Source organism: Coturnix japonica, chromosome 4 (genome assembly GCF_054131305.1).
Source record: "Coturnix japonica strain WE chromosome 4, WE-NBRP24, whole genome shotgun sequence".
In the NCBI taxonomy this organism is placed as follows: domain Eukaryota; kingdom Metazoa; phylum Chordata; class Aves; order Galliformes; family Phasianidae; genus Coturnix; species Coturnix japonica.
This window is the reverse complement of record NC_140666.1, coordinates 17,689,625-17,715,620: the sequence shown is the minus strand read 5'-3', so window position 1 is coordinate 17,715,620 and position 25,996 is coordinate 17,689,625. Positions and strand designations below refer to the sequence as shown.

The 25,996-nt window shown below is 35.9% G+C and overlaps 1 long non-coding RNA gene across 2 annotated transcripts in view; it reads right to left on the bottom strand.

The window, feature by feature from the left end:
• LOC107312880 (uncharacterized) overlaps nt 1–25,996 on the bottom strand; it is a 345,732-nt gene that overhangs the window by 304,702 nt on the left and 15,034 nt on the right. Inside the window, exons 3-4 of one of the 2 annotated variants that reach the window (XR_014945186.1) lie at nt 18,333–18,456; nt 9,231–9,874 (exon numbers count right to left, since the gene is read on the bottom strand). This is a non-coding gene — a long non-coding RNA (uncharacterized LOC107312880). Of the gene's footprint in view, nt 1–9,230; nt 9,875–18,332; nt 18,457–25,996 lie in introns of those variants that run through there. The other variant, XR_014945184.1, reaches the window with a different exon arrangement.

Below are 25,996 nucleotides of genomic sequence, written 5' to 3'. Positions count from 1 at the left end.
GGCAACATTTATGCGAATAGAAGACATATTAAATAATAAGTAACATTTCAAACCTCCTTGGGTCAGTTTCCATGGAGACCAAAGGAATCTACCAGAAATTAAAATACAGAGGATCTGAATTTATGGGGTGGAAATATTTGATACAGTATTTTGAATTCCTACCTCCTGAAACAAGATTTCATCTGCTTGGTTAATTACGGCAACATGCATTCCATATACATGACATTGTGAGGTATTAAGGAGGGAAAATAAGCACTTTTCTTAAAAGGAATATTTTTTGATACTACCTGCTAGAAAGATTAAATTCTCTGAAAAATTACCAAATAATCAGGCTTCACATATGGAGTTCTGTTGGAAACCAGAAGAGATGTGATGCAGTTGTGAGAGGCAGCTCAGCTGGTATGGAACATGAGCACCATTGCATAGCTGCACAGACTGCAGCTGAGGCATTAGTAATGGCGGTTCTCCACTGGTGGGCCTTATCTACTGGATATATTTCGATGTACAACATCCTTCTTTTGGTCTTTCATTTGTTCTAGACACTTCACACCTAGCACATCTTCAGTTAGGCCAGGACAATTCCACTCCACTTATATACTGCACCAATTTAAAGCATGATCCCCTGAAAGCCCAGTAACAATGCCCTAAAAATGAGATGCTCTTAAGAGAGGGGGAAAAGGCACTACCTGACACTCATGAGACAATGGTATTAACTACTGAGATAAATACACTTTCAGATGCAGCGTTCTTTGTTTAGAATTGATGAATGCATGATTAGACTGCTGTGCAGCGAATTGCCTTAGAGTGGGAAATAGCTCTCGGGAGCAGATTCCCAATTTGTTGTCCAGCTTCTGAAAATGCAAACATCCAGACTAATCTCTGATATCAAGTCTGGATTTGTGTTGCTTTAAGTCATATATTGCTGTCAGAAATTGCACATCACCAGTAGTGAAGCTGCTTATATCAATACTTAAATACTCTCAAACCATTTTCAGTAACAAATACAGGATTGTCCAAAAGACATATAAGGAAAACAACAAGAAAAAGGAATAAAGTGTTTCTTCCACCATTAATTATTAAGTTTAATTTGGATACAAAGTGTACCTTCTACTTTTTTGTCATGATTAGTAGTTGTAATAGCTATCCACATTGTAGTCATCAGCATTTGGAATTATGATCAGCATTTGGAATTATGGTCAAGTGATTAAATAAAGGAAAACTGATAATCCTAATTACAGCCATTTGTTTCATTTTTGAGAGATACCAGCAAAAAAAAAAAAAAAAAAAAAAAAAAAAGCTGGTTAACTACAAAGATAGATGGCAAAGAGAACTTTTAAAGGTCAACATTATAAAAATCTTAGCTCTGAATTATCTAAGTGGATCAGATACATCACTTCATCTGAGAGAATTAGAAAATATAACAGCACTTGATATTTGGAACAAAAAAATGAACTACACTACTAAAAGAAAGAAAACAGTACTAGTAGCTGGAGATGAGAGATCACACAGTTTGGCTTCTAATTAAATCCTAGGCCAATTCAGAAAATGGATGTGTGCAGGAACCATTTTTAGGCAAGATAACATTGATATAATCTCTATTTGATTAACTAGAAATAAATTATATTTGGCTCTTTCACCTTCTACAAGTTGCTTTTTAGACTATAAAAGCTCACACTCAATTGAAGAGTTCTAGATCAAAGCAGCTAGAATGTGGTCTCCTCCAGCCAGAACTCAGTTCTTTTCTTCAGTCTATACAGACTATCACTCTTCTTTTTAAAAATTATGTGCTTCAATGTTATCTAAGTTTTTCAGTGAAGCCAAAATGTATTAGTAGGAACTTCAACTGGCTGCATGCAAGTCTGACTAGCTGTCATATTTCTTCCTTAAGACTGTTTTCTTTCCTGTTCATTAGACTATTAAAACATAGCTGGAGTAGAAATATCTATAATTATGTTTCATTGCAGCCTGAAGATTAAGCATCGTCTTGTCCTTTCGTAATGGCAAGCAATTCTTGTTATAGATGTTAGTTTTCTTCCTGAAGTAATGGTTGTCTCCACCAAGTTTTCTTGTCCAGGAAACAATCCTGGAATTCTGAAGAAATAGTTTGCTATGGAAGTGTTAGACATGGTGTAACATATCTAACACATAAGCTGATTTTTAACTGATAAGGTATGCCCAAAACTGACTTTTTCTCTTTAGTAGATGAATGGGCAGCAGGGAAAAAAATTAATAAAATATCAGAAGGATAACGTCTTCTAGTCTATCAATACATTTGATAAGCTCAGAGGCCTTGTCTACCTTACACAAAACAACACAATGAAGTGTTTCTGGCAACAGATGACATTAGAGATAGTTTGTGCTTTTAATAGAACAGTTCTATTATAAGAAGTACTGTTTGTTGCAGTTGAAGAATGCTGCAGAAATATGTTACTGTAAATGTGATATAAAGTGCATTAGTTCCAAATGTACTGAGCTTGAAACATCTTACAGTGCTCAAACCACTGCTCCCAAGTGATCTGGAAAGGAAATTGCTATTGCATAAAACAAACAACACTTCCTCCTTGTCTGAGTACAAAAATTAATGTTAAAAAGTCGGTATTTCCCACAAATATTAAACAGATAGTAAACCAACTCTTCTCAAAGTAAAATCCAAACCAGTTCCATTCGTACTGGCAGCCTCATAGGAAGTTGCATTGCTTTATGCATAGGAGAATTGAGGATGTATGCTTTTCTTTGTACTGCTAAAAATTTGTTCTTACCGTTCCACATCAATTGGCATGACAATACTGGATATTAACCTACTGCATATGTTTTCCAGACAATGAACTAATAGGAGATCCTGGACCCAGCAGACCTCTTTATGATTTTACTGCACTCTCAAAAGAGAGCAGAGAGCTGATTCATGCTGCTAAAGTTCTTCTACTCCATAACTACGTGCCATCCTTAAGAAAATAACATTTTCTTTGTTTTGAGCGACAGAGAGATTTCCCTAGGTGAGTGTACAGTTATGCAGTCAATAGTTAAAAAAAAGGTTAAACAGATGTTTCATATGAAAGCTTATTGTGATAGAAAGATAACCTATGATAAATGGAAAATGCTCACCAATGTTGAAGGCTTGCAGTAAACTCCACTAAGGAGCAATCTCCAGAGAAACAGATCTTGCCTTAGTGGTGATCAGCCCTTAAATGAGATCTGAGAGAGGTGGAACCAAACTCTGGTAGCACAGCTGAATAGCCTTCACCTGTGCTCCTGCAGCTGACTCATTGCTTGCATCAGATGGTTAATCAGAGGTTCAGGCTGTGATCAACAGTTTCCCATACAATGAGTGATGTGAATCTAACATGATCATCATTTTTCCCTCAAAACCTTTATAAATATCTTGGTTTTGATGATGAATATATAATTAATGTACATTTTTTGCAATTAAAAAAGCAAATGAAGTGAACCTGTGGGTACAGTACAATACTGAGTCAGGATGGCAACACTTGAATACCCAGATAATGAAAGCAGGAGCTAGAGTTGAGCTGTGCACAAAGTTACTGGACAATTTGTGATGCCACCTTGCCTGATCATTTGTGTTTCATTTGAATGTTGGTTTTATGTCTGCACTGGAAAGATAGGAGCCTTTAGAAGATACTGACAAATAGTAATGATTTTCTGGATTTTTGTTTTGTCATATCCCTAAAGGATTCACACAGGATATGAGGACAGAATTTTGTGTTTGATAGCATCAGACATCATAAAGGAGGCAATTATGGAGACTCTAAAGGAGAAAATCGTAGTGTACAAGAGATAAGTTAAACGTCTTGTTACAACCCTTTTAAAATGCTCTTGAAGAGTGGAGAGGCATCAAGACCAGGATCAAAGCAAGGACAAAAAATATATATAGATATATCTAAGATACGTACCTTTTCCATAGTACATAAGGAATACATTTCCTGAGATTTATGAATTGAAACCATGTGTTTATGTGTCTTCAGGAGGCAGTGGAAGTTGGAGAATTAAATCATGCCATCTCTTTGCAATAGACAGCCAAAGGTTCAGGCAAGTAGCAACACAGCACATAGACATTTATCTGTATCTGTCCTATACTTCTTTTGGTCCCATTTGTCTCTTTTAGTTTCATTTCATGTTCCTCCTCTTTGAAATACACCATTTCCATAGTAACCAATGTCATCAGTTCAGGTAACAATAGGCTACCCTGTGACAGGAGTACTAAGAAGTCAGTTTGTTGAATGGATTTTAAGTACATAAAGTGCCTTGTGAACTTAACATGAAGCTAACACAAGAGGCATTTTAATGATGCTTCTCACATTAGTGAAACATTTCCATAGTTAAAGAGTATCTTAATGTAGAAACTCATAATATTGTGCATTGTTCAGGAAGGTTTTAGAAACTATGAACAACCTGCAAGAGTTTTAAAATAAACCAAGAATCAAAGTAAAGAATCAGGGACATAAGGTAATTCTTAGTGAAGACAAACACTGAAGAAATATTATGAACATTTGATGGCTTATTAATAATTGCTCATCCCTCTTGCAAACTTTGAAACTACCCCAGATTTGTCTGTTTCTAAAACCACACATGTAGCAAACAAACGATCCTACTAATTTAATTCCACTTGAATGCAAAGTAAGGGAAATTATTTTGCCATTGTTTATAATGAGCCCTAGTACCTCCTCACCAAGTATTCATTGACTTAAATATTATAAGTTTATTAGTGAAAACTGCAAAAAGAACAATTAATGGTATGTAATAATAAATGTATTTATTATTGCTCTGTAGCTAGTAAAATACTTTCTAAAAGTAACAGCAAGGTAGTTCTACATGTGCACAGGAATACTGAAACAACAAGGTTCAGCGTATATTGAATTGTTCCGTACAGCTACAGTATAGAAAAATTCTCTTACCACTCATTTTTCTTTACCAACAGAAATTACAGGCATTTATTCACCTATACAGCCAAAGGATCTTCAGTATCCAACACATTGATACACACTACACCACATGGTGAGAAGAGAAAGTTTCAGCACTTTAGCTTTCCAGTGAACAACCAGCAAAAGGTCCCTGCTAAGCACATGATTTTATTTCGCTCCCATCCCAACTGTTTTCTCCTTTCCACCCACTCCCATCTGCACCAGAATTTAAAATTCTGTAGTTCTGTCTGTTCTAGTGGTATATATTTAGACATCAGCAGCTAAATCTGGAGGCAAAGGCATCCCATTTGCACTCTGTCATCACTATTACTGGTACAAGCCTCTGAGAATAGTTTCTGGAAATGCAAAGTAATAATAGGGATGCTAAAGGAAACACCAGTACCTATTTCCTTTTATGTGCATTTGTGTATACTTGCAAAGATTTTATAGGTCTTAGAATGCTTTTGAGGCATAAGGAATAATATTCCAGTACAGTTTTATCTGTGAAGAACCCAAAGTGCAATTACAACTAACAATGCTCCAGATCATTCTGCAACTAAGGGACAGAACAGGGAATTGTTACCATGAAAGAAGATTGTTTGCTGTGAACGTTTGACCATCATTGTTGCAATAACAATCTTCTCACAGTAAATACCCCAATGAGATGCTGAAGACTGAATGCCTGTTTTTACGAAGTGATTCATAAGTCTGTGCTAGAATTCTCAGCATGAACACTTTAATGACTCTGATTCACATACTAACAGTAGTATAGTGAAAACTATATTGAGTTTGGAGAGACAATGTTGTATGCTACAAGTACTTGGTGTTTACCATTACATGCACGAGAGTCAGGTTTAAGTCTGCATTTACGTCTCTCAAAATTGAAAACCCCTTTGAAGCAAACAGACTCTTTCTTCAGGACCTCTGGGCATAAAACATTAATTAGATCAATAATTTAAATTCTTATGTTCAATCATCTTCTTCAATCCGCTGACTTCTAATGAACTTTCCAGACATTAAAATGTATTTGTCTCTTGAACCACCTAAAACACCTAAAATGCAAGTTTTAACCCTCCAACCTGCATGACCATTCCCACCTAGAATGCCAAGGCTTTATGGAACATATAGATTTTTATCATGCCTTCTGAAATTTCTGTCTGGGTATTCTGAATATTTGAGCTCATTAAAATCAGCATTGTGCCAGTCACTAGTCTTGGCAGAATCAACATTGTACACCTTTCTTATCACAACCACACAATGCAATTAGATGGACAGACTTGCTCAGTCTAGTCTAGTGAGTTATAGGCAAGTTTTTGCAAAATGCAGGGAAAGAAAGAGAAAATGCTGCCTTGCCTAACACCTTGAATATTGAGTTATGGATTAAAAGAGATATATTCTAGTTCCTCTTCAATTATTTATTTCAGCAAAAATAAAACTTCTGTAAGTGTCTAAACTCAAGAGATCAAATCATAACATTAATTTAAGAAACTATAGACAATAAAATATAAAAGGTTAAGAGGTGCTTATAAAGCTTAAAGCAATATATTTACCAGCATCAATCTGCACACAAACAATACTGAATAAATCTGATTTGTACACTTGGCAACACAATAGATCTCTAATTAGGGAGAAGTCTTAACACTACATAGTAATGTTCATAGAAACCTTCAGGTCATTCCTGTTAATACAGCCTCCCTGCTCACAAAGAAGCAAAGCCACTTCTGATGGGTTCTTTACAATAGCAGGCATGGTATTTGTGGATAGGCTGATAGCCAGATGCAGAAAAAAAAGGCTGAATTCACCCACATAGTGAAGAAACTCTAGCAACAAAGCATACCTTCTCAGAAAACAGCCAACATCCAAAAGGTGCTCTCCTTCCAGTGGCTGGCCCTCACATAAGCCCAGAGGGTTCTAAGCTGGGTCCACCCCTTATATAGTCATAATGGAGAACACAGGTGCAAGCAGTTTGCCTGTGCTCCCTGGCCAGACACACCCCTTCACCAGGTGCTCAATCAAGACCTGACTTAACAGTTCCCCCACAGCAGCCCAGCTGCTTCTACTCAAATAGGACATTAAAAGTGTTTTGGAACAGGACATCTAAGTCCAGTTACCTTGTGGAATGATTAGCTTTCTGAAGATCTCATTGTGACTCCTCTTTTGTATCTCAGTTGATTGTATGTCAAGCCACAAGGAAGCAAAGATAACAATGTTATTGTGTCTGAATTAAATAGAAGAGTTATGTTTGAGTACTATTAATGTACTTAGATGAGAAAATGAAGGCTGTATTTGCCAGACCAATAATAGCCTTTGTTTCAGTGAGGACTTCTGGTCTAATTGTATGTATTAAGACCCTGTATTCACAAATAATACCTGACACCATAAACAGAAATTATCTAGAAAGCAATAGGCTCTCCTAAAACTGAATTACTTGCATGTAATAATGAATTAACTGGCTCACCATATAATGTCTGAAGTATTTCCAAAAATCAAACCTACAAATGAGTACATTTGGTATCCCCTTGTAGCGTTCTCATACAAATTCCAGTGCTTTAACTTGGAAAGATATTTTTGGGTACCAGTGCAGCAATGGGAATAATTCATAGCTGAGTCTACAGCTGTTTTCTTGTTTCCAAATTCACACCACAAGTACTGAATGTTGTGCAACGTTCATCTTTCAGTTCATTTACAATGGAAGTTAATTATATTGCTTAATTCACAAGTAAGTAAAGCTTTGATAATCTGTTAATGACAGCATGGTACAAAACAATTCAGTACAGCGTGATATTAATACCTTAGTACTATGATCCATCTTAATATCTTAGTACTATGATTAATATCTTAGTACTACAATCTGGGGTTTAGATAGCTAACTCATGATCTGATTTGTTTTCTGTCTTTTTGACTGTCACAACTGGAAAGTGCTGCGTGGCACTACTGTCATTTTGGAAGATGTACATATCTCCACAGCATCTCCTCAGTTAGGGTACTGACCTATCAGCTGTGGTCCAAGGAGCTTCTGTAAAATAAATAGTCCACAGTTTGTTCAGTCTGAGAGAAGACCTGTCCAAATGCTCATCTGTAGTTGGCTGTTGAATTTAAGCAGGACTGCAATTGCTATGGGCTAGCAATCCAAATATCTTCTTTTACAAAGAAAACACTATATGGTATAATCAACAGTCTTCACTGCAGTATCATTAAAGAAGTACTGTAGCATAAAGAGGAGACTAAAATACATTGTGTGGTGAATGAGAATCCAACTGCTTCCTGCAGTTAACGCTATTTTTATTCATTTTGCTACTTCAGTGTCAGAATTCCTCACAGTCTTATACATTCTCTTAACACATTCATGTCTGTCTTTACATTTTGAGTAGGATCTGAGTTACTGAGATCCAATTCTGAAGAATCAACCATCTCAGAGACACTTACTGACTTATCACTGTCTCAAAGCACTGCCTAACCATCCAGCAGCACTTCACTGTCAATATCATTTAGTAATTAATTTTTATGAGTGCTCTGTGCTTGAGACTTCTTCACTGAAAAAAAAACTAAAAAACCAAAAAACTGAAAGGTAGATGCAAGTGAAACAGTTCTTTCTGTGACTTGTTGCTGTTCAATATGTTAAACAAGGTGAAAATGTAATAGTCCTTAAAGATCATGCTCAGAATTCCCAATATAGATATTTTTGTCTTTGTCTTATATGAAAAGCTAACAAATCAACACAAAAGAGTCTGAGGAGACACTTCCTTTGTAGATGGGCTGATACAAACCAGCACAACCAACACTGAAATCATTTGGCAAAAGAAGCAGTTTCATGTGTATAGCTGAGTCCAAAGGTTTTTTATTCTTTTTCAGCAATACTCAGCTGTAGGCATGAGTGGTTCATTTTTTTTAACACTTTAAGCCAATGTACAAAAAAAAAGGGCACAAAACTGATGTATGGTATTAATATGCCTTTGAACTAAGCTGTTCCCTACCGAGAGAAGACAGTAACACTGAAAGAGAAGAAAACAGAACGATATTTTTACTTTGGGAAACCCAGCTGAGACTCTGCTAAACAAAAGGCGAAGAAAAGGGTTTTTGAGAGAATTCCATGCTTGTGAATAGCCTGACAGCTAAATTATTAGGTCAGTTCTATCAACCTGCCCATTACAATTCTAATTTATATTTCCTGCAGAACATAGTACAGACAAAGAGAAAATAATCAGTTATTCTCACTGGTGCTAGACTCTGCTGGCCTTTTCATTAATTGTTTCGCAAGAGTAGGCATGTCACTGCTGCAGTTAGGGTCAAACGGATAGAAAAATAAGCATAGAATTGGGATGGAAAACCCTTTTTATTTGTTTTCTGTTCATTTAGTTTTGACATCTTTAGTGAGATGAAAGCAGCTAAAAAGAACAAACATGCATAACCGACAGCCTATGAATTAATGCTGCAAGACAAATTGAAAATAACTTTGATGCAATGACATGTTTAGTAGAGAAGTTTCTTGTTTAAAAGTATGTAGGTTGCTCCAAAATTAATGCTTCCAATTTGTTTCCATGGTAAATACAACAGATACAAAGAGCACAGTAATACTGTTTGATGGAGCAAATTCTCAGAACAAAACACTGTTTTTCAGCAGTCACCACTGTCAGCTGTGCATGTTCACCAGCAATGAACAAGAGCCTGCATGCCGCACTCATAACAATCTGCACCAACAGCAGTGATCCACTGCTGCTGTCACCACAGCTAAAACACAGCACCTACCACTTTACTGTGCTCACTCACATTCACAGTTTTGTCTCCAAAAATGTTCAGCAAATGGATGCATGGAGGAATTCAGTGGTACACCTTTGCTTCATACGCACTTCCCTTTAAAAACTGAAGGGCCACCCTCAGGTCTCCCTGGAGCTTTCACTTCCCCAGGATGCACAGCCACAGCTGTCTCAGTCTGTCCTCGCAGGGGAGGTGTTCCATCCCTTGGAATTGGGAAAAACATAGATAACATCCTCAAAATGTTGAAGAACAGGGCCTCTGAGAATTAAACAAAACACTACTGAAGTCTGTTTGCAGAGAAAAATCCAAGCTTAGTGTATGAGCCAGAAATGGGAAAGAGCGAAGTAAGGAAGTAGATTTTTTGTTGCTGTTTTGTTTTGAGTTTATATTTATTATTATTTTTCCCTGAGGAGTGGAAAGGGAGCAGAAATTATTCTGAACAGTTCAGTCACTGAACTTGAATTTGTAATTTGAATGATTTCTGTAAATGAATGATGTTGGAAGCCACTAGTTCCCCATTCATATCGAGCACTCTAAAAATATTGACTGACAAAGAAAATATAAATCAAACATTTCTTTTATGTGATATGTATAATGAGATATTAAAAAATACAGCAAACAAACCTATGGAATCTTTGAAATGTCAAAACAATGTGCATTCAGCAGAGAGAAGGGGAATTTACTTCTACATTCCAGATACTGACGAAAGAAAGAGATGCAGTGATATATTAGGAAGAAATGCAATTCATATCATGTGTTTTTAAGGCCACAATTAAGCTGTAGTTGTGAGACTTCACAGACATCTCACAAGAGCTGTGAAATTAATTTTCATGGGGATAAGTGGCTCTGTGATGTTGAACCACTATCATTTTTGTCTCTGGATGTAAGCTGATGGTTTGTGTTTCTTTGGCTGGTCCCTGAGAATACACCAGCAGCATGGGGGAGGGCCAAAGGCACCAAGAAATTGAAGTTATCTCCCTGGGATTGCAGTCACACCAAAAAATTGACTGTGTATTATTTTTACTTTTATACAAATCCTGAACAAACATGACCTGAAGTTTACAGCAATATATACCCATTCTAAAAGCAGCAGGAGGTTTTTGAAGCCCATTTGTTCAAAACATATTTTGTAGCATGCCAAGGGAGAGGAACAGGGAGAAAAACAGGTGAGGAGAATTTTTCTGCCCCTCCTGTCAGTTTGGTGAATCTATTCTGCTTTTCCAGCTTGCAAAACATATTCCCCCGTAATGGCTCTGTGTTCTCCCCTCTTGCAAACATAAAACTTACCTCTGCTTTATTGATCTGTCTTAAGATATCAGGTGTGAATTTATAATAAATTCATTACATCAAACCAATACCAAGTAAATGTCATGAATGAATTTCTGATTTTCCATGATGTATTTTCTTTTAACAAAATTGCATCCCCTTCATTTCATTTTGGGTAGTCCTATGTGAAGCCAGGATTTGGATTCAGTGATCCCTGTTGGTCTCTTCCATCTCAGGATATTCTACAGTTTAATGAAACATTCCCTTGCAATGATTTACTGGTATACACTTAGAATGTGAGCATCCAAACTCTACTCCCAAAGCTTTGCTTATGGTTCAGCTTTGCACCAAAATGAGAAAGATCCAGAATGTCAGAGTAAAATTATTCTTATAAAATTATTTCTTTGAGGTTTAGTACAGACATGAAAACTCTGATAATGACAAAACATCTCCCTGTAGTTTGAGAGAGACTTGAAATTAGAGATAAAAGTTAATTCTCAGATAACATGGGGCAAGTTAAGAAGCAAGAAGAAGAAGAGAGTGTCTAGAGACTGAAATGACCCTGGATTAAGGGCTCCAGAGTGGTTCTGCTAAACAAAAGAGTGGCAAGGTTGATTTGTTCTGAGAAGGCATGCCAGCAAGAGATACCAGAAGGAAATTCTTTCCTTCCTGATGACAGCCTACAAAATTCATGCAGTTCTTAATATGAAAGGCAGCATGTAAAAAACAAATTCTTGTTTGAATGAAACTCAGCCATTCAATAATGATATGGCATCCCCAGAATGGAAAGCAGTAAAAGCTGTATAGAAGAAATTTAGGCCGTGCTAAAGAAGAGACTTAAAATATGCCATCCAGTACATGATCCTCATTTGCAGCTGTGTTTCATCAAGAAGCAAAGCAGACTAATGAAACAGCTGCTCTCAGACACAAAACTTAAGATCTCCTCCTTTCAAATAAAACACTGCACTGAAAATTTATTGAATTATTTAATCTATACTTTTTCCCCCTTTATTGTGATATTCTGGACAAATTTATATGTGGCTCAGTGGAGAACCATAAAGAGTACAATGCTCACATTACAGATGCTACATATGCTAGACATTAGTGAGGTTATCCCATTTACTACAAATAAATTTCATTTCTTTTAGGACCAATTTAGTATATGTGAAGAGCCTGAATCACACTGATCAGAGACAAGAACTTCAGATAAACACTGAATTTTCTAAATTTTGAGGGCCTTTTGTATAGAGGATTTTAGTCTATTCTGTTGGGGGTGGGGGGGGGGGGGCGTGTCCTAAACCTGCAGGGCTTTAAGATGTATTTGCTTACTTAAGCAGAATGTATGAAATTCCATTAAATGAAAATAGCTGTTAGCCTAAATTTATTCATGCCCCTTTCTATTTTCTAATGCCCAAACTCTATATCATACATATTTGGCTACATATTTGTGTACATTCATTGTTTTACCAAACTGTGAAGCACTGAAATTCATCTGTCAGGCGTTTTGCTTTGTTTTTATTTGTTTACGGTGGGAAAGGGAAGGAAGCAGGGTACGTGTAAAGGTGGAATCCATGTGCTGCAGGAGCAGGACACTTGCCTACCCACCACTTCTTGAAAGAAAATAAATGACATAGTTCTGCAGGGTAAAAATTGCATCTTTTTTCCTAATACTCAGAGCTGAATTCTCTCCTCAGAAATACAGAGAAATGATCTTTGCAGTACAGTTGATGAAAAAACTCCTATTCCAGTTTCTGAAACACTAGAAGAGCAAATACACTAGATGAGAATCAGGGAGCAGCGCCGCTTAGGAGTACTTTCTCCATAACAGCTGAAACTGTTTCTCACCCAGAGATGTTTCATTCTTTCATTTAAAAAAAACTCTCTTTCATGCAAGCACATAATCATTTATAGGGTGGGAAAAAACAAAGAAATAAATTAACAAGGAAGGCAGTAGTAAAAGTTCGGTTGTTAGTTAGCACCTGAGTGTTACAGATGATCAGGAGTTATGAGGAAGAACTGAATGGAAATTCACTTCCTGATCATTTTAAAATACATAACTGCAGAAGAGCTACGAGTGGGTTTGGTCGGTAAGAATACTACGGCTTTCTTCATTAACAATGGCCAATATGGTCTCTGTTTTTCCATAATTATATTTCTTCTTGCCAAGTTGTTTCTGCATCTATCCTTCAGAATGGTTTAACTAATGGTTTTAAGTAATTGTAACTATTGTAAGTAATTCCTATCAAATATGATGGATATTTTTCCACTGAATTGTCTACTTTAAGTGCAGGTCAGTTTGAAATGGAAATAATTCCTGTCCTGTTTTCTACTTGCTAGCCATTCAATACAAGTGGGATATGCATCAAATGGTCTGAGTTCAACCAGGTTAAACACTGGTATTCTGTTGCATTAATCTATATATGTAACTTAGAATAATTTAGCTTTCTGGCACTGTCTGTTACACATTTTAATAGTCTGGGGTTTTCTTTGTGAATAATCTTTAGGGTCTATTTAAAATTCCTACTTTTGCTAGCCTTTCCTGTGCACAACAGCAGCACTTCAGGCTTAGACAGCAGATGGAATAAGATGACATGAAGAATTGGCTGAGGGTGGGAAAATCTAAGTGAATCGCTTCTCTAACTGATGCTCTACCATTGCAGATGTTATAGTCAGTGCATTTTTTCAGATGATACCACACTGTATAACTCACATTAAACTAAAATTATTTCTCAGAATCGTGGAGTTACTCTAGATTTCCTTTCTCATTGATAGGAGCTGGAAGGAGTAGGTGAAGTTAATGGAAAGACTTAAGATATCCTCACCCAACAAAAAATCGGGGAGAAAAATCGTGTCTTTTTCCAATAGCCTTGATAAGAAAGTCCATCTATAGTTTTACTGCTGCAGTGTGGCTGAAGTTGGGATGCTTTCCTGCTGGCTCTGTCTTCATCAGTATGTATATTTCCTTTCTCCTTTCACAATTTACCATTGCATGTATTCTTGCAACATTATCTTTCTTCTACTGTTTCATCACTAAATTTATGTTTCTTTCTTTTTATGGGTATTTACTGACCTCTACTACTGCATGTTGTTCTCTTTTGCTTCCAGAATTAGGTCTGTTCCGATCATGAACTAAAAATAGGAAGCTAAATGTGAAAAACTATTCAGATACCACAGCTGTTCTGTATTACTGACAATATTTTTGTCCAGGATAACGCTATTCTAATGGAAGAGGTTAAAAATTACAGTGCTAGAACATCAAAACTTCGTCTCTCTCTGAAATACCTTTTAAAATTGAAATGCATATTCTTAATGAAAAGGTTAAAAAAATGCAGTGTATATTTGATTGATTTTGCCCTACAGAGGGCATTGTATTACAAGAAGCAGCAAATCTAAGATAACTGTGTGTGCAGTTTGTAATAGCACAGATTTTTTTTTGTAGCTCCTAACTTCTCAGTTTTCCAGTAACATGTAAATAAGATTTTTAAACATGATTAGGACAATTTCTTGCCCAATTTGTTTCCAATTTTCAAACATTACAAAATTATGGTGAAATAGTTCCGCATGAAAAAAGATTAGAATCCAACACTATCTTTCAAGTGAAAAATGTTCCTGTACTGTTGTGTTATCCAAAGTGAAATGCTGAACTTCTTATCTTAAGTGCAGCAACTTAAGTGACTCACAATTCTATTCCTTCATGTTTAAACTGCAGCTTACTATACCTGTTATCATTTTAGGATCCCTAAAGCATGTACAGTGGCCATTAAGAACAAGATATATATGAGTCCTTACCTAAAAACTGATGGTTTTTCAGCTGTGTGTCTCAGTGAACTTGTATTCAAAGTCAAGAAATGTCTCGAGAAGTAAAGTTTTGTCCATGTTCCATGGAGGAACCTTGAGTCCATATTCAGCTGATTAAGTTCCTAAACCAAACCCATCTTCCTTCAAGATTTGTTAATGCATTTATCATTTGCTGTGTCTTGGAAGGTCTGGAGAGATGTTCTCACTCAACAGCTGCTGCAGGCTGTCTCCCACCCTACTCTGGTATTTAAAATCAGTGTTTTCTGTCAGAACTTTTTCCTCTCTCCATAAATAAGATGCTTTAGAAAAAGTAAGTGCAGACTCCAACAGTTAAGGTATATTTTGTAACTGACAAAAAATGTCTATGGATGCATATTTCCATAGGGAATATTTCCTAACTTCTTTTATATCAGAACTATTTCAGATTTATATTTTAAATAGACGAGATTCGAGAGAAGCCAGATTGCCTCATCGACGCCTACTTGATAAAGGAATTTATCACACAATCATGGAATTATTAAGGTTGGAAAAGACAACTAAGATCATTCAATCCAACCGCCAATCCACCCCCACCATGCCCTCTAACCGTGTCTCTCAGTGCTACACCTAACTTTTTCTCAAATACTTCCATGTCTTTACATGCAACAGCAGAGGGATTATACCAACAAACAATTCCAAATCACAAGATCAACTTCTTGCATTTCATTTTCTTTTGCAGAATTGTGTGATGTAAACAGAATTTAATCTCTTGTTTTTATAATTTTGACCAACTGGAAGACACAGGCCATTATCAAACTATGAGGGTTGCAGTCTTGAATTTCACTCAGCATGTTGATAAGGATCCATTTCCTACTGAAATCAACAGAAATCAGTGCAGATTTCTGGTGGAAATAAGAGGGTGTATTCCCATGCATTTCAGTGGAAGTTAGATTCATGACAACAGATGTGGCTGCAAAACATGATGCTGTCTTACAGCCATATGATTCTAGCAGTTCACTGAATCACTCTATCAAAATGCATAAATGGTTATGTTGTGATTATTTCTGTATTTTTTCCATAATTGCATTTTGGGTATTTAAAAAGCTGTTTTTAGCCTTATTAATAAGCAATATGTGTCATTTAGGAGTAATGACCACATTATTTATGCTAAAAACGTATGAAACGTTCTTCACGTAAGTAACTTACGTTTCTGAGGGGTATCAACACAACATTCAGTTATGTAAATGAATGAGCAACTTCAAAACAAAATGAGTCACTTAACTCTAAAAAAGGGGACAGTGGATATATATAATGCATACAGACGCAAAGTATGATGGAAATGTGACTTTTATCTTAAAACATTTTGTTAGTAGCTGGCCTACCTCATTTTGCATAGTGGTAGCATAAATGCTCAGCCATGTACTAATATAAAATAATGGCATATTTTCACATATAGATACATTTTTAATGTGTATTCATGAACACACCTTATATAGACTGTGTGAATGGGCATCTGTGCAACGCACAAATGCATGTGTAACTTTTTGCTAACTGAAAGATACAAACTATGAGGAAATTTTTTAAACTTATCGTTCCAGTCTTATTTTTTAATATAAGTAAACACAGTTTTTTCTAAATTATGTGCTTAACTTTCACTGAAAATAATAGAGATTTAAGTATCTTATGTATTTTGAAAAGTTGTCTGAATTCTTATGTTTTGATGTGCTGTTGATTACAGCTGCTTAAAATGACCCCTCCTTGTACCTTAAGGTATATGAAGTAGTACACGTTTTTTACTACACATTTCAATTGCAAATAAATGCTGTTTATTGCTTGGCAGTGCTGTTATACTTGCCCTGTTTCATGAATGAATGCCATCCACTGATCTAATAAGTCATCCTGAATTTTAACCAGCTTAAGATAAAAGGCAAAAAGCTTTCACTTACAGCTATTAAAAAAGCTGTCTTGAAATGTATCATTATTGAGTTGGGAGGTCATGGGGGAACCTCATGCCTAATCTGATATTATCAGATGGTCACTTTTACTGAGTCTGACTTGCTGGTGCTGCCAGTCAGTTGTTCCATCTTCCCCTATAACACCCACCTTAAGGTTCTCTCCTTTTCTGATGCCTGAGCATGCACATTTCAGTGTGATAAATCTTCTGTCATGACTGATCATGATTTCAGTCTTTGCTTACACAGACTTCACACAAGAATAAATGCATGTAGCTCATTAGCAGTCCTTGATCGAAACCAGAGAAGATGACTCTCAAATGATTTTGGATAAAGCACTTTATCTTCAAGATCTGCCAAGAGATGCTATAATAATTATCAGCTGTGCTTTGGTGCTAAGTTTGTGCACCAGCTACTAATAAAAGGAACTACCAAATGGTAGCCCAACAAAGTGCAACTAATTAACAATACTTAGCAGCTAAGCAAAAATGATGACAATGAAACAGTGCAGATAACATGAGTTGGTCAGCAGCTCCAAAATGCTGAAAACACTGGTAAAAACAGGTAAAGACCTGGAAACTGCAACATCCAGTCTACCGTGTCGGGGGAAAGACTACGCATGTACTGAATACCCGATACCCAGTCAAAAGTGTTTAAGTTAAAAATAATAAGAAATGATTTAAAGAGCAAGGGAAAAAAAAAAACAAAAAAAAAAAAAAAAAAAAAAAAAAACCTCCAAAAGGAGCTGCTATTACTTGAGCTTTCTATCAAGCCTATTATCTTCGTAAAAACCAGTCACTGAAGACTCTGGAGATTGTCTTAAATAAATAAGTGCAAATGTCTAGTCATTAATTAGCTGCCTAGTTGCAAACCCAACTAAGCAGAGTTCTAATGTGCATTATAAGTTTCTGGTTCTAATTGAAAGCCAAAATGGGTAAACAATGAAACCATATGTTTATCAAGTGCCTATTTTCTGGTAATCAAGAACTATGGTAATTGCAGTAGCAAAAGGGCTGTTTATCAAGATGTTCTGCTGACAAGTGTTTTCCCCTTAGTCCTTGTTACCACAAAACACCAGCAACGCTGGCAACAGTGGGGAAAATGTCCCCCCTGAGGCCAACAAGTCAGTGCTTCACAAAGTCTTACTCAATAAGAGGTAACTGAAAAAAAACGGTAGACTGATCTCAGGTGAATGGTTTGAGAGAATGAGAAAGAAAAACAGTTGTGGAAGCAAAGTAGCATTTGATATATGTTAATATATAAATATTTGAATAAACAAGTAACAAATTTTATATAAGTTAATACTTCTTAATAAGGCATATTTAAAACCCCTCTGAGCTTGCTGCAGTTCAAGAAGCTTCCAGACAATGCTGTCAGACATAAGGTCTGATTTTTCTGTGGCCCTACGTGTAGCCAGGAGCTAGATCTTATGATCTGTGTGAGTCCCCTCCAACTCAGGATATTCTATGATTCTATGTTGGAATTCTGACAAGATTCTGTTTCTTTAAGAACAAGGCCCTGCTTACATTTTTCAATTAATTTGCCCATAGTGGAACAACATCTGTTCCTCTTGTTTCATCTTCAGTCTCAGGAAAAGTATTTGGTTTGCAGCTGTCTGGAAAAGTAGAAAATGGATTGCAGTTTTAAATTTCTTAACCAATCCTACCTTATTATTTTTTTCCCTTTTGTCATATAATCATGGAGATCATGCATTCAGATGATGTATTATTCCATTCTTCTTCCATACATCTTCATTGTTTTGCATCCAGTGAAGATTTAACCCTGCTGTTCTGGAAGAACAAAAGCCAGTCTATAATTTTCCTTGCAAACACAGTTGAGTATGCAGCAGCAGTACTGATGATATTAGCAGAATCAAGCACACCTTGGGAATAGCAGCTTTTACTTAATTACAGCAGTAAAATCACCTGGGAAAACTCTATTGTTAATATACTTCTAGATGTCCTATGCATGTAACAGATACTTAGGCATTTAGTAACATCACAGTTCAAACAGATTATAGAGTGTGGAGGAACAAGTAGACAAGTACAAGTACAAGGAAAAAGGTGTAAAACAGCCCACCAAAATAAACATTATGACACCAAATTCACCAAATATGAGTACCCCATATTTTTTGTCAAAATATGAACAGTTAATTGAACCTGAGACTGGTAACTTCACAGAATAAAGCAAAATAATCCCCTAAGATAAGTAACAACCAAGAATCACATATTTTAAAGTAATTTTCTATGGGGGGGGGGAATAACATTCCTGATTGGAACTTCTAGTTTTGACTAGACCCTTTCACAAGACCTTGGCACTGCAGTATATTTGTTTTACAAACAAAACCTGACCACTTATGAAAATCCCACTCTGATAAAGAACATTTTCACAATGTGACTTTAAGTGTACCTCTGATGTATAATTCTACTCAGTCCCATCCTATCTTGGAAGATATTTTATTATACCTACATGTAATTATTAAAATATTTATACAACAGAAAAAAGTATGCAAGTAGAATTCATTAATATTATTGCCTACATTTGCATTGTCTTTCCTTGATAGCAAAACTGTTTCTTTAGGCTGTTTTTATCATCTTTATTTTGTGTAGCTTTTCTACTGAGCTGAAGGCTGGCAGTATGTTTGATCCATGTGGTGTGGCTTCAGGATATATAAAGCAATGAGTATATGTAGTGCAGTGTTACCAGCATGAAATTAAAGTTAAAGCCACGTGGAAGCTGCTTGCTTAGTTAGTAAAAAAAAAAAAAGAGTTTTTCAATAAACAACTTTGTATGTGTGTGTATATGTGTTTGCATGAATGTGTATGATGGTAATTTGCGTGTATGAGCATGTATACACACAAATTAACATGGCCTAATTAAAATCTGGTTAAAAAGGATTGAAATGGGGGATTAGGTTTTTTGGGATAGTAGCCAGCATGTGAGATGCTGAGCACTCTGATCATACTGGTGATAAAACCAAGCTCTCAAAGAGATTACAGTCAAAACGTCCTAGTGCTTTGATTAGTTTTCCTAGATTGTTCTTTAGTTTGCAGGATTCATAATAAGCCATTGTCTGAATATGGCAGCAAGTCAAGGGAGAGAAGAACCCTGTAATGGCATGATTTATACTGCAGGAATGCCTAGAGACTGTGATTGGGAATAGTGTCCTTTATGCTACCAGCTCTGTTTACCTGCATGAACCAACTGAGCTTATGGCATGAGTCGATGCATAAAAAATAAAAAGAAGGGTTTATAAAAACTGAAAGGGTTAGGAATTGGGAAAAAATAAATATATGTTCCTATATAGGATCTCTACAATAATAATTGTTCTTAACCAGTATGCTTGGAAGAAATAATTTAATTATTGGTTCTGCTACAGCCTCCCTACCTTCCTGTTAGATTTTACATAACAGAGAATTTGAATTAGATTTAGAAGGAAATGTAGCTAAATATCATGTAAGAAGTAAAAATGACATTCGGAATGTCATATTCTTCCACAGTCAGACAGTAAAGAATTATGGTTACTTTGAAGTAGTTGCATACGAGTGATAAGTCTATTTAATCATTCTTCAATGGATGAATCAAAATATGTGGTGTGTGATATTATTAGCAAAACTGAATTTGAAAATGGAAAGCCACACACTGTGGGAGAAAAGTTAAAGGCAAAGAAATAAATGAAAAATAGCAGTGACCAGAAGACTGATAATCTAGAATTAATTATAAATGTGGTGACTGCACATTAATTGTATTTCATAGAATTTTTTTCAGTTGTTTCCATTCAAGTTTAAGAAAAAAAAGTTCCATATCTCCAGTATTAATGTTTTCTCCAGACTGAAAGATATGAGAGTTCTAAGTGAAGGGATTCAGCAAAGGTCTCTTGAGACCAAAGGAGAAGGGGACTAGTCATTTATAGAAGAGAGATTATATAATATATAATGAAAATCTGGTGAAGTCAATAGGAATCTTTCATCTCAAAGCATACATTTATAATTTCCTTCCACACAGCAAAGATAAAATTCAGAAATATTATCCAAGTCGATAAAAATAACTGTTGGGAATAGTTGTCAAGCAGACAAATGATTCTGCTGAAGAGGATGCAAGTATTTCCACACAACATTCTCTGCAGAGAGGAACAACGAGGTATTAAAGCATGGTATAAATTAGAAAACCACAGCATTCTTGTCTCAGAAAGTTTACTCTCATTTCAGGAATTCCCAAGGAGTTCTAAGGAGAAATATAATTTTGGAAACCCATGAGTAAGGTCAGAAAAACAAAAACAACTTGTTTTTGTCCTCTGGAGTAGAATCAAATACATAATTCTTAGCATTATTATGCTGGTACATTTGGGAAGCTGTAGTTTCTACCTTTGACTTGACAACAAGGCCATTTTGGAACAACATTAAGTGGTTTGTCCAGTCTCTGCAAAATAAGCTGAGACTCCAGATACCTAAAGTTTACAATTCCTAAATAGTCAAGAATTGCCACGGTTATGAACAACAACCTCATTTTGAAAATCAAACTTCAAACTTCTTCAAAATGGCAATTATAATCCTAAATCACCCAGATCTCATTACTGAAGTGATGTATCAAAGAGGAAGCAAATTATTTTTAAGTCAAATAAGGTGATTCGAAGCTCATTTCACAACACCTGGTAGTGAGATTTTATCGTAAACTGCTACCCCAAATCAGAACTTTAGTTATCATTGACTTACTGTTTAGTTTAGCCAACGTGAAGTAAGAACCACAATGAAATAATCATGCCTTGAATATTTGCTTTATCTCCTTTTTTGATAGTGAAGTAATACTCTTAGCCTTAACCAAGGGATGCTACAGACAGTTCACAAACCAAACACAGTACTAAGAGGCCATTTCAGAGAGATTCCCTCCTGGTTCCTTCTTTACTGCCTAAAAGCAGATAACCAGTTACGGATTAGCACTGAATGTTGGTGGAAGCTTATTACAGATTCCCTTTCTGCGTTCTCCAGAGAGTATCATCCAGTCCTGGAATACTTCAGAATGGGTTCAATTTATAAACTCATTGCTGCAAGTTCAAGTAGTTTGCATTACTTATCCAACACACGGTGCAGAAACTTGGCACATCTCACCCACAGCCACAGCAGTAATTCTGATGGCATCCCTTCACAGTTATTCTGCCATAAATAAATGTCAGCAACAACCATTATGGTGAATCTGTGTTCCTTAATTTTAAAGCAGAAAGCAGTGATTTTTGTGCAGTGGTTCTTTCCTTATGGGAATATTACAAGTGGAAGAAAGAAGTATGTCAATTTCTTTTGTACTCACTTGAAGTCAGTCATGAGAATTGTATACAGAAATGCACCATACCAGAGCCCAGAGAAATGAAACTATGATGATTTAACAGATCATTATCAAAATCACATAATAAAGGGTAAGGAAAGTATGATCTTCCACTCCAACTATAATCTTCTACATCTCCAGCTAAATGAATAACTATTTGATTCTAAAGCCATTGGATTAGCTATTGAGATTTTCATTGCACTGAATGAAAACTACTGGCATTTAGACATATCCTTTAAGAGAGAGTGGAACCACTTTAAGTTCTAAAGTGTGGACTTACAATATACAATTAATATCATTTATATTTATAACATTTCCCTTTTAGAAGGACATTACATTGATTTACTGGTTCTATAACTTTATTCTGGGCATCAGAAATAAGCACGACCTATTAGGTCATTTAAGTCTAAAGTTCTGCTGGTGCAGGTTTTATATCAGGATCACTTCTCACATCACTGAACTTCAGCTACTTTGGTTGTCATTAGGCAATTAATCTGCCATACATCTGCCCATCATATCACTACTCTTTAAAAGAGCAAATTAAAGTAAGGGAAAATTGGTATGTCCTTGGAAGTTACCTCTACCTTTGACAGTCTGGTAGTCAGATAACCTGCTGAGCAAAGTCACTTTATAATTGCTTTCATGAACTCGATATGAGCTGAGAATCTGGCCAAGACAATGTAGGGGGTTATAGAAAAATCAGATGTCACATATACAGGAAAAAAAAAAAAGAAAGAAAGAAAGAAAATTCCTTCCTACAACAGAAGTGTGTTTTGCCTTGTTCCCTTTTACACTAACGCATTCACTTCTGATTCCAAAAAGGAACTACTAAACTTGATGCGAGCTGTTTAATGAATGAATACTGAAGTTATTAACCCCTGAATTTTCTCTTTGAATTCACAGTATGCAACAGCTAATAATAATAATAATAATAATAATAATAATAATAATAATAATAATAATAATAATAATAATAATAAATTGATCATATTTATGTTATAAATAGCACTGACAGTGGGTTTGGATGAGATGATCTTCAGAAGTCCTTTCCAACCTCAACCATTCTGTGATTCTCCAAAGGCTTGTTAGAGGGAGTTAAAGGAACTAGGCAAAACAGCACCGCAGTGGATAATGAAGAATTTCCTGTCTTGAGAGTCACTTAGAAAACTAATTTGCCTACACAAAGTGCCTGTGCTCCCTAAGTATGAGCCATACACAAACACGTTTACATTTCATAAATTCAAGAAACTGTATTTTCTAATACAGCTTGGCACTACATCTTGTTCAGCCTCTCTACCTGTTCTTTTTTCCTTCCTTCACTAGCTGAAATAAGAGTCAAAAGAGGTACTTCTTGTGCTTACAAGAAAGTTTCCACTGCGTTGAAAGAAGGTTGCTGCATCTTTCTGCATCATCTCCCTGACATTATTTATTGGTATTTTTTCTTCACTTTAGAACCAAGTATAATTTCTTTCTAATTTTGATGTTATTCACTGATAAGCACCAAGAACTCTGAAAAAAAAAAAAAAAAAGTGACAAACAATGGCTTTCATGAGGAAGATACTGTGTGGAAAGATATGTTTTATATGTGCTGAGGGTGACATAACTTCAATTTTGTTTTTTCCAGTCATTTTTAGCAATGCTGTTGATTTTGTTAAATAATATACAAATCTACCTGGACTGTTGCTCTAGAATGACCAAAATAACTTTTTCATCTAACTTTGTCTAAAGATATAATGAAGTCTGTCATGAGACAATACTCTTTGGTAGATATGAGCATATGTGGAAGAACTCTAATGGATATTACTGCTCATGACCCATCACAGAAAAATAATTACAAATCCTTGATGTGGGTCCCTCCTCTCTCACTCCTCCCTTCTTACATTCACCCATAGCAACAAATTCTTAAATGTTTCATTGATTAATTGGATTAAATGGATTAATCACTGATCAATCCTATCTAATAAACATGTATTTATCTAGAGATCAGGTTCTCCTCCTCAAATATTGTGAAAGCAGATTTGACAGGAGATTTTCTTTCCTATAGATGGTAATAACTTTGCTCACACATTTGCCTTTTCAGGCCTCAGTGGGAACCATCAGCTCATAAATCTCATTTCTAGATTGATGAATTCATATTGTCAGGAATAGCTTCAAGGGGCACAGGTAATAAGATCATCTGAAAAGGAAAACTTCTGGAAACAACCCGAAAATGTGTTTTGTAATCAGACCTAGAAGAAATACATAAACCTGTTTCATGCTTTCAGACACCAGGTTTCATGGAAAAAGCCTAATTCTGTATCCTATGAAAACACTGATACTAATGTTGTGTTTAAAAAGTTGCTTGAAATAGAGCAGGCATTTCGTGAAGGATGATCAGAATGTAAGAGCTAGTCACAACAAGGTATACTGCAGCTGTGGATGTAAAAGTTTTCTGGGGAAACTGCTGAGCTTTGATTCCTAGTTGTAAGGTACGTCAATACTTAGTGACTCTTCATTTTCTATTACAATCACACTTCAGTGGGATGTTTGTTGGTTCTCCCAGAGCTACACATTACTTTTAAAGATCACATCACCTTTAGGTTAAACGGAATGTATTTCTCCATGCTTTTGACAACACATTCTTTCCACCCCTAGAAGTACAAGCTGACACTGTTAATCTAGACACGATGTAATACTTTCATTTCATAAAGTTGGAACATTATTAGAAGAAAGAACCAAGGCGATACCTCATGGCATTGCGGTCAAAAGGGGAAACTGAGAAAAACAATTCAGTGTAGCTTTGGGCCTTTGACTGATCAAGGTAGACCATGTAAAGTGTACTGTTTGCCTTGAGCTTATAGCACTCCTGCCCTTCCATCAAGGCTGGAAACTAGACTGCGTGCCTTACTGCTGCACGGAGCAAGTTGGCTCTGAACTCAAATGTAAGGTAGAAATACTTATGTATGAAATGGAAGATTTTGTGATTTAGAAGTTTATATCAGACTAATAGAGTGTTGAGAGGAAAACAGCACTAAAACTTCTTTTTATGCTAAACTCTTCTAATTTTTGTTACAAACATGGCAAGACAGCTGCCAGGCTGTTTTGTGGAGATAGGTACACTGCATTGGCAACAGAATGACCCAAATAGATGTACTAGCTGTCACACAAGAAATGAAACGATTATCTTAAATTAGTGATTAGGAAACTGCCTGCACCTTCATCTAAGAATTATAATATTTTTAATCAAAAAGGATTAAAACAAAAAGATGTTTTTCAGCATCAGATTAATAACAACTTGAAGAAAATATGACACCTTTGAGCAATCACTGAACCTTTTACAATTTAGACAAATTATTTTACAAAGTAAAAAAATATAGAATATTCACCTTCCACTTTTTCTGTTTTGAAAGTGTTGAAAATTAATTGTTCTCAATAATTCCTAATTTACATGTAAGAGAGAAATTAAAAGTTGTGATCCTAGACATTCTTTAAAATAATGTTACTTTGCCCAGTATTATGCAGGTCTCTCCAAAAGTTATGCCTTCTACTTATTCCCATGGAAATGAAAACAGATATAAAAGAACAAAATAACACTGTTTGATAAAGCCAATTCTCAGCACAAAACAATCTTTTTCAGTGTAGCCACCACCATTAGCCATGCATTTTCGCCAGCATTGAACACTCATAAAAACCTGCAACAGCTGTTCATAGTCATCTAGAACTTGGCTTGTCTTTCGCATCATAGTCATCTCTGCTCAAACACACCACCCACTACATCTCTGTGCTCACATCCACTCTTTGTTCACCATAAACATTCAGCAAGCATTGATGAAAATCAACTGGTGACATTTCTTCAACATGGAGGAATTAAATTCCACTGCTTTGCTTCATACACATTTCCAGATCAGACACCATTTTGTCAGACTACCCCTCTGCTTACATGGCAACAAAATGAAACAGAATACTGGTGGGAAGGTTCAACCAGTACCTTTGATGTCATTGGCCAATTTATCCACCTTTGATGTCATTGGCCAA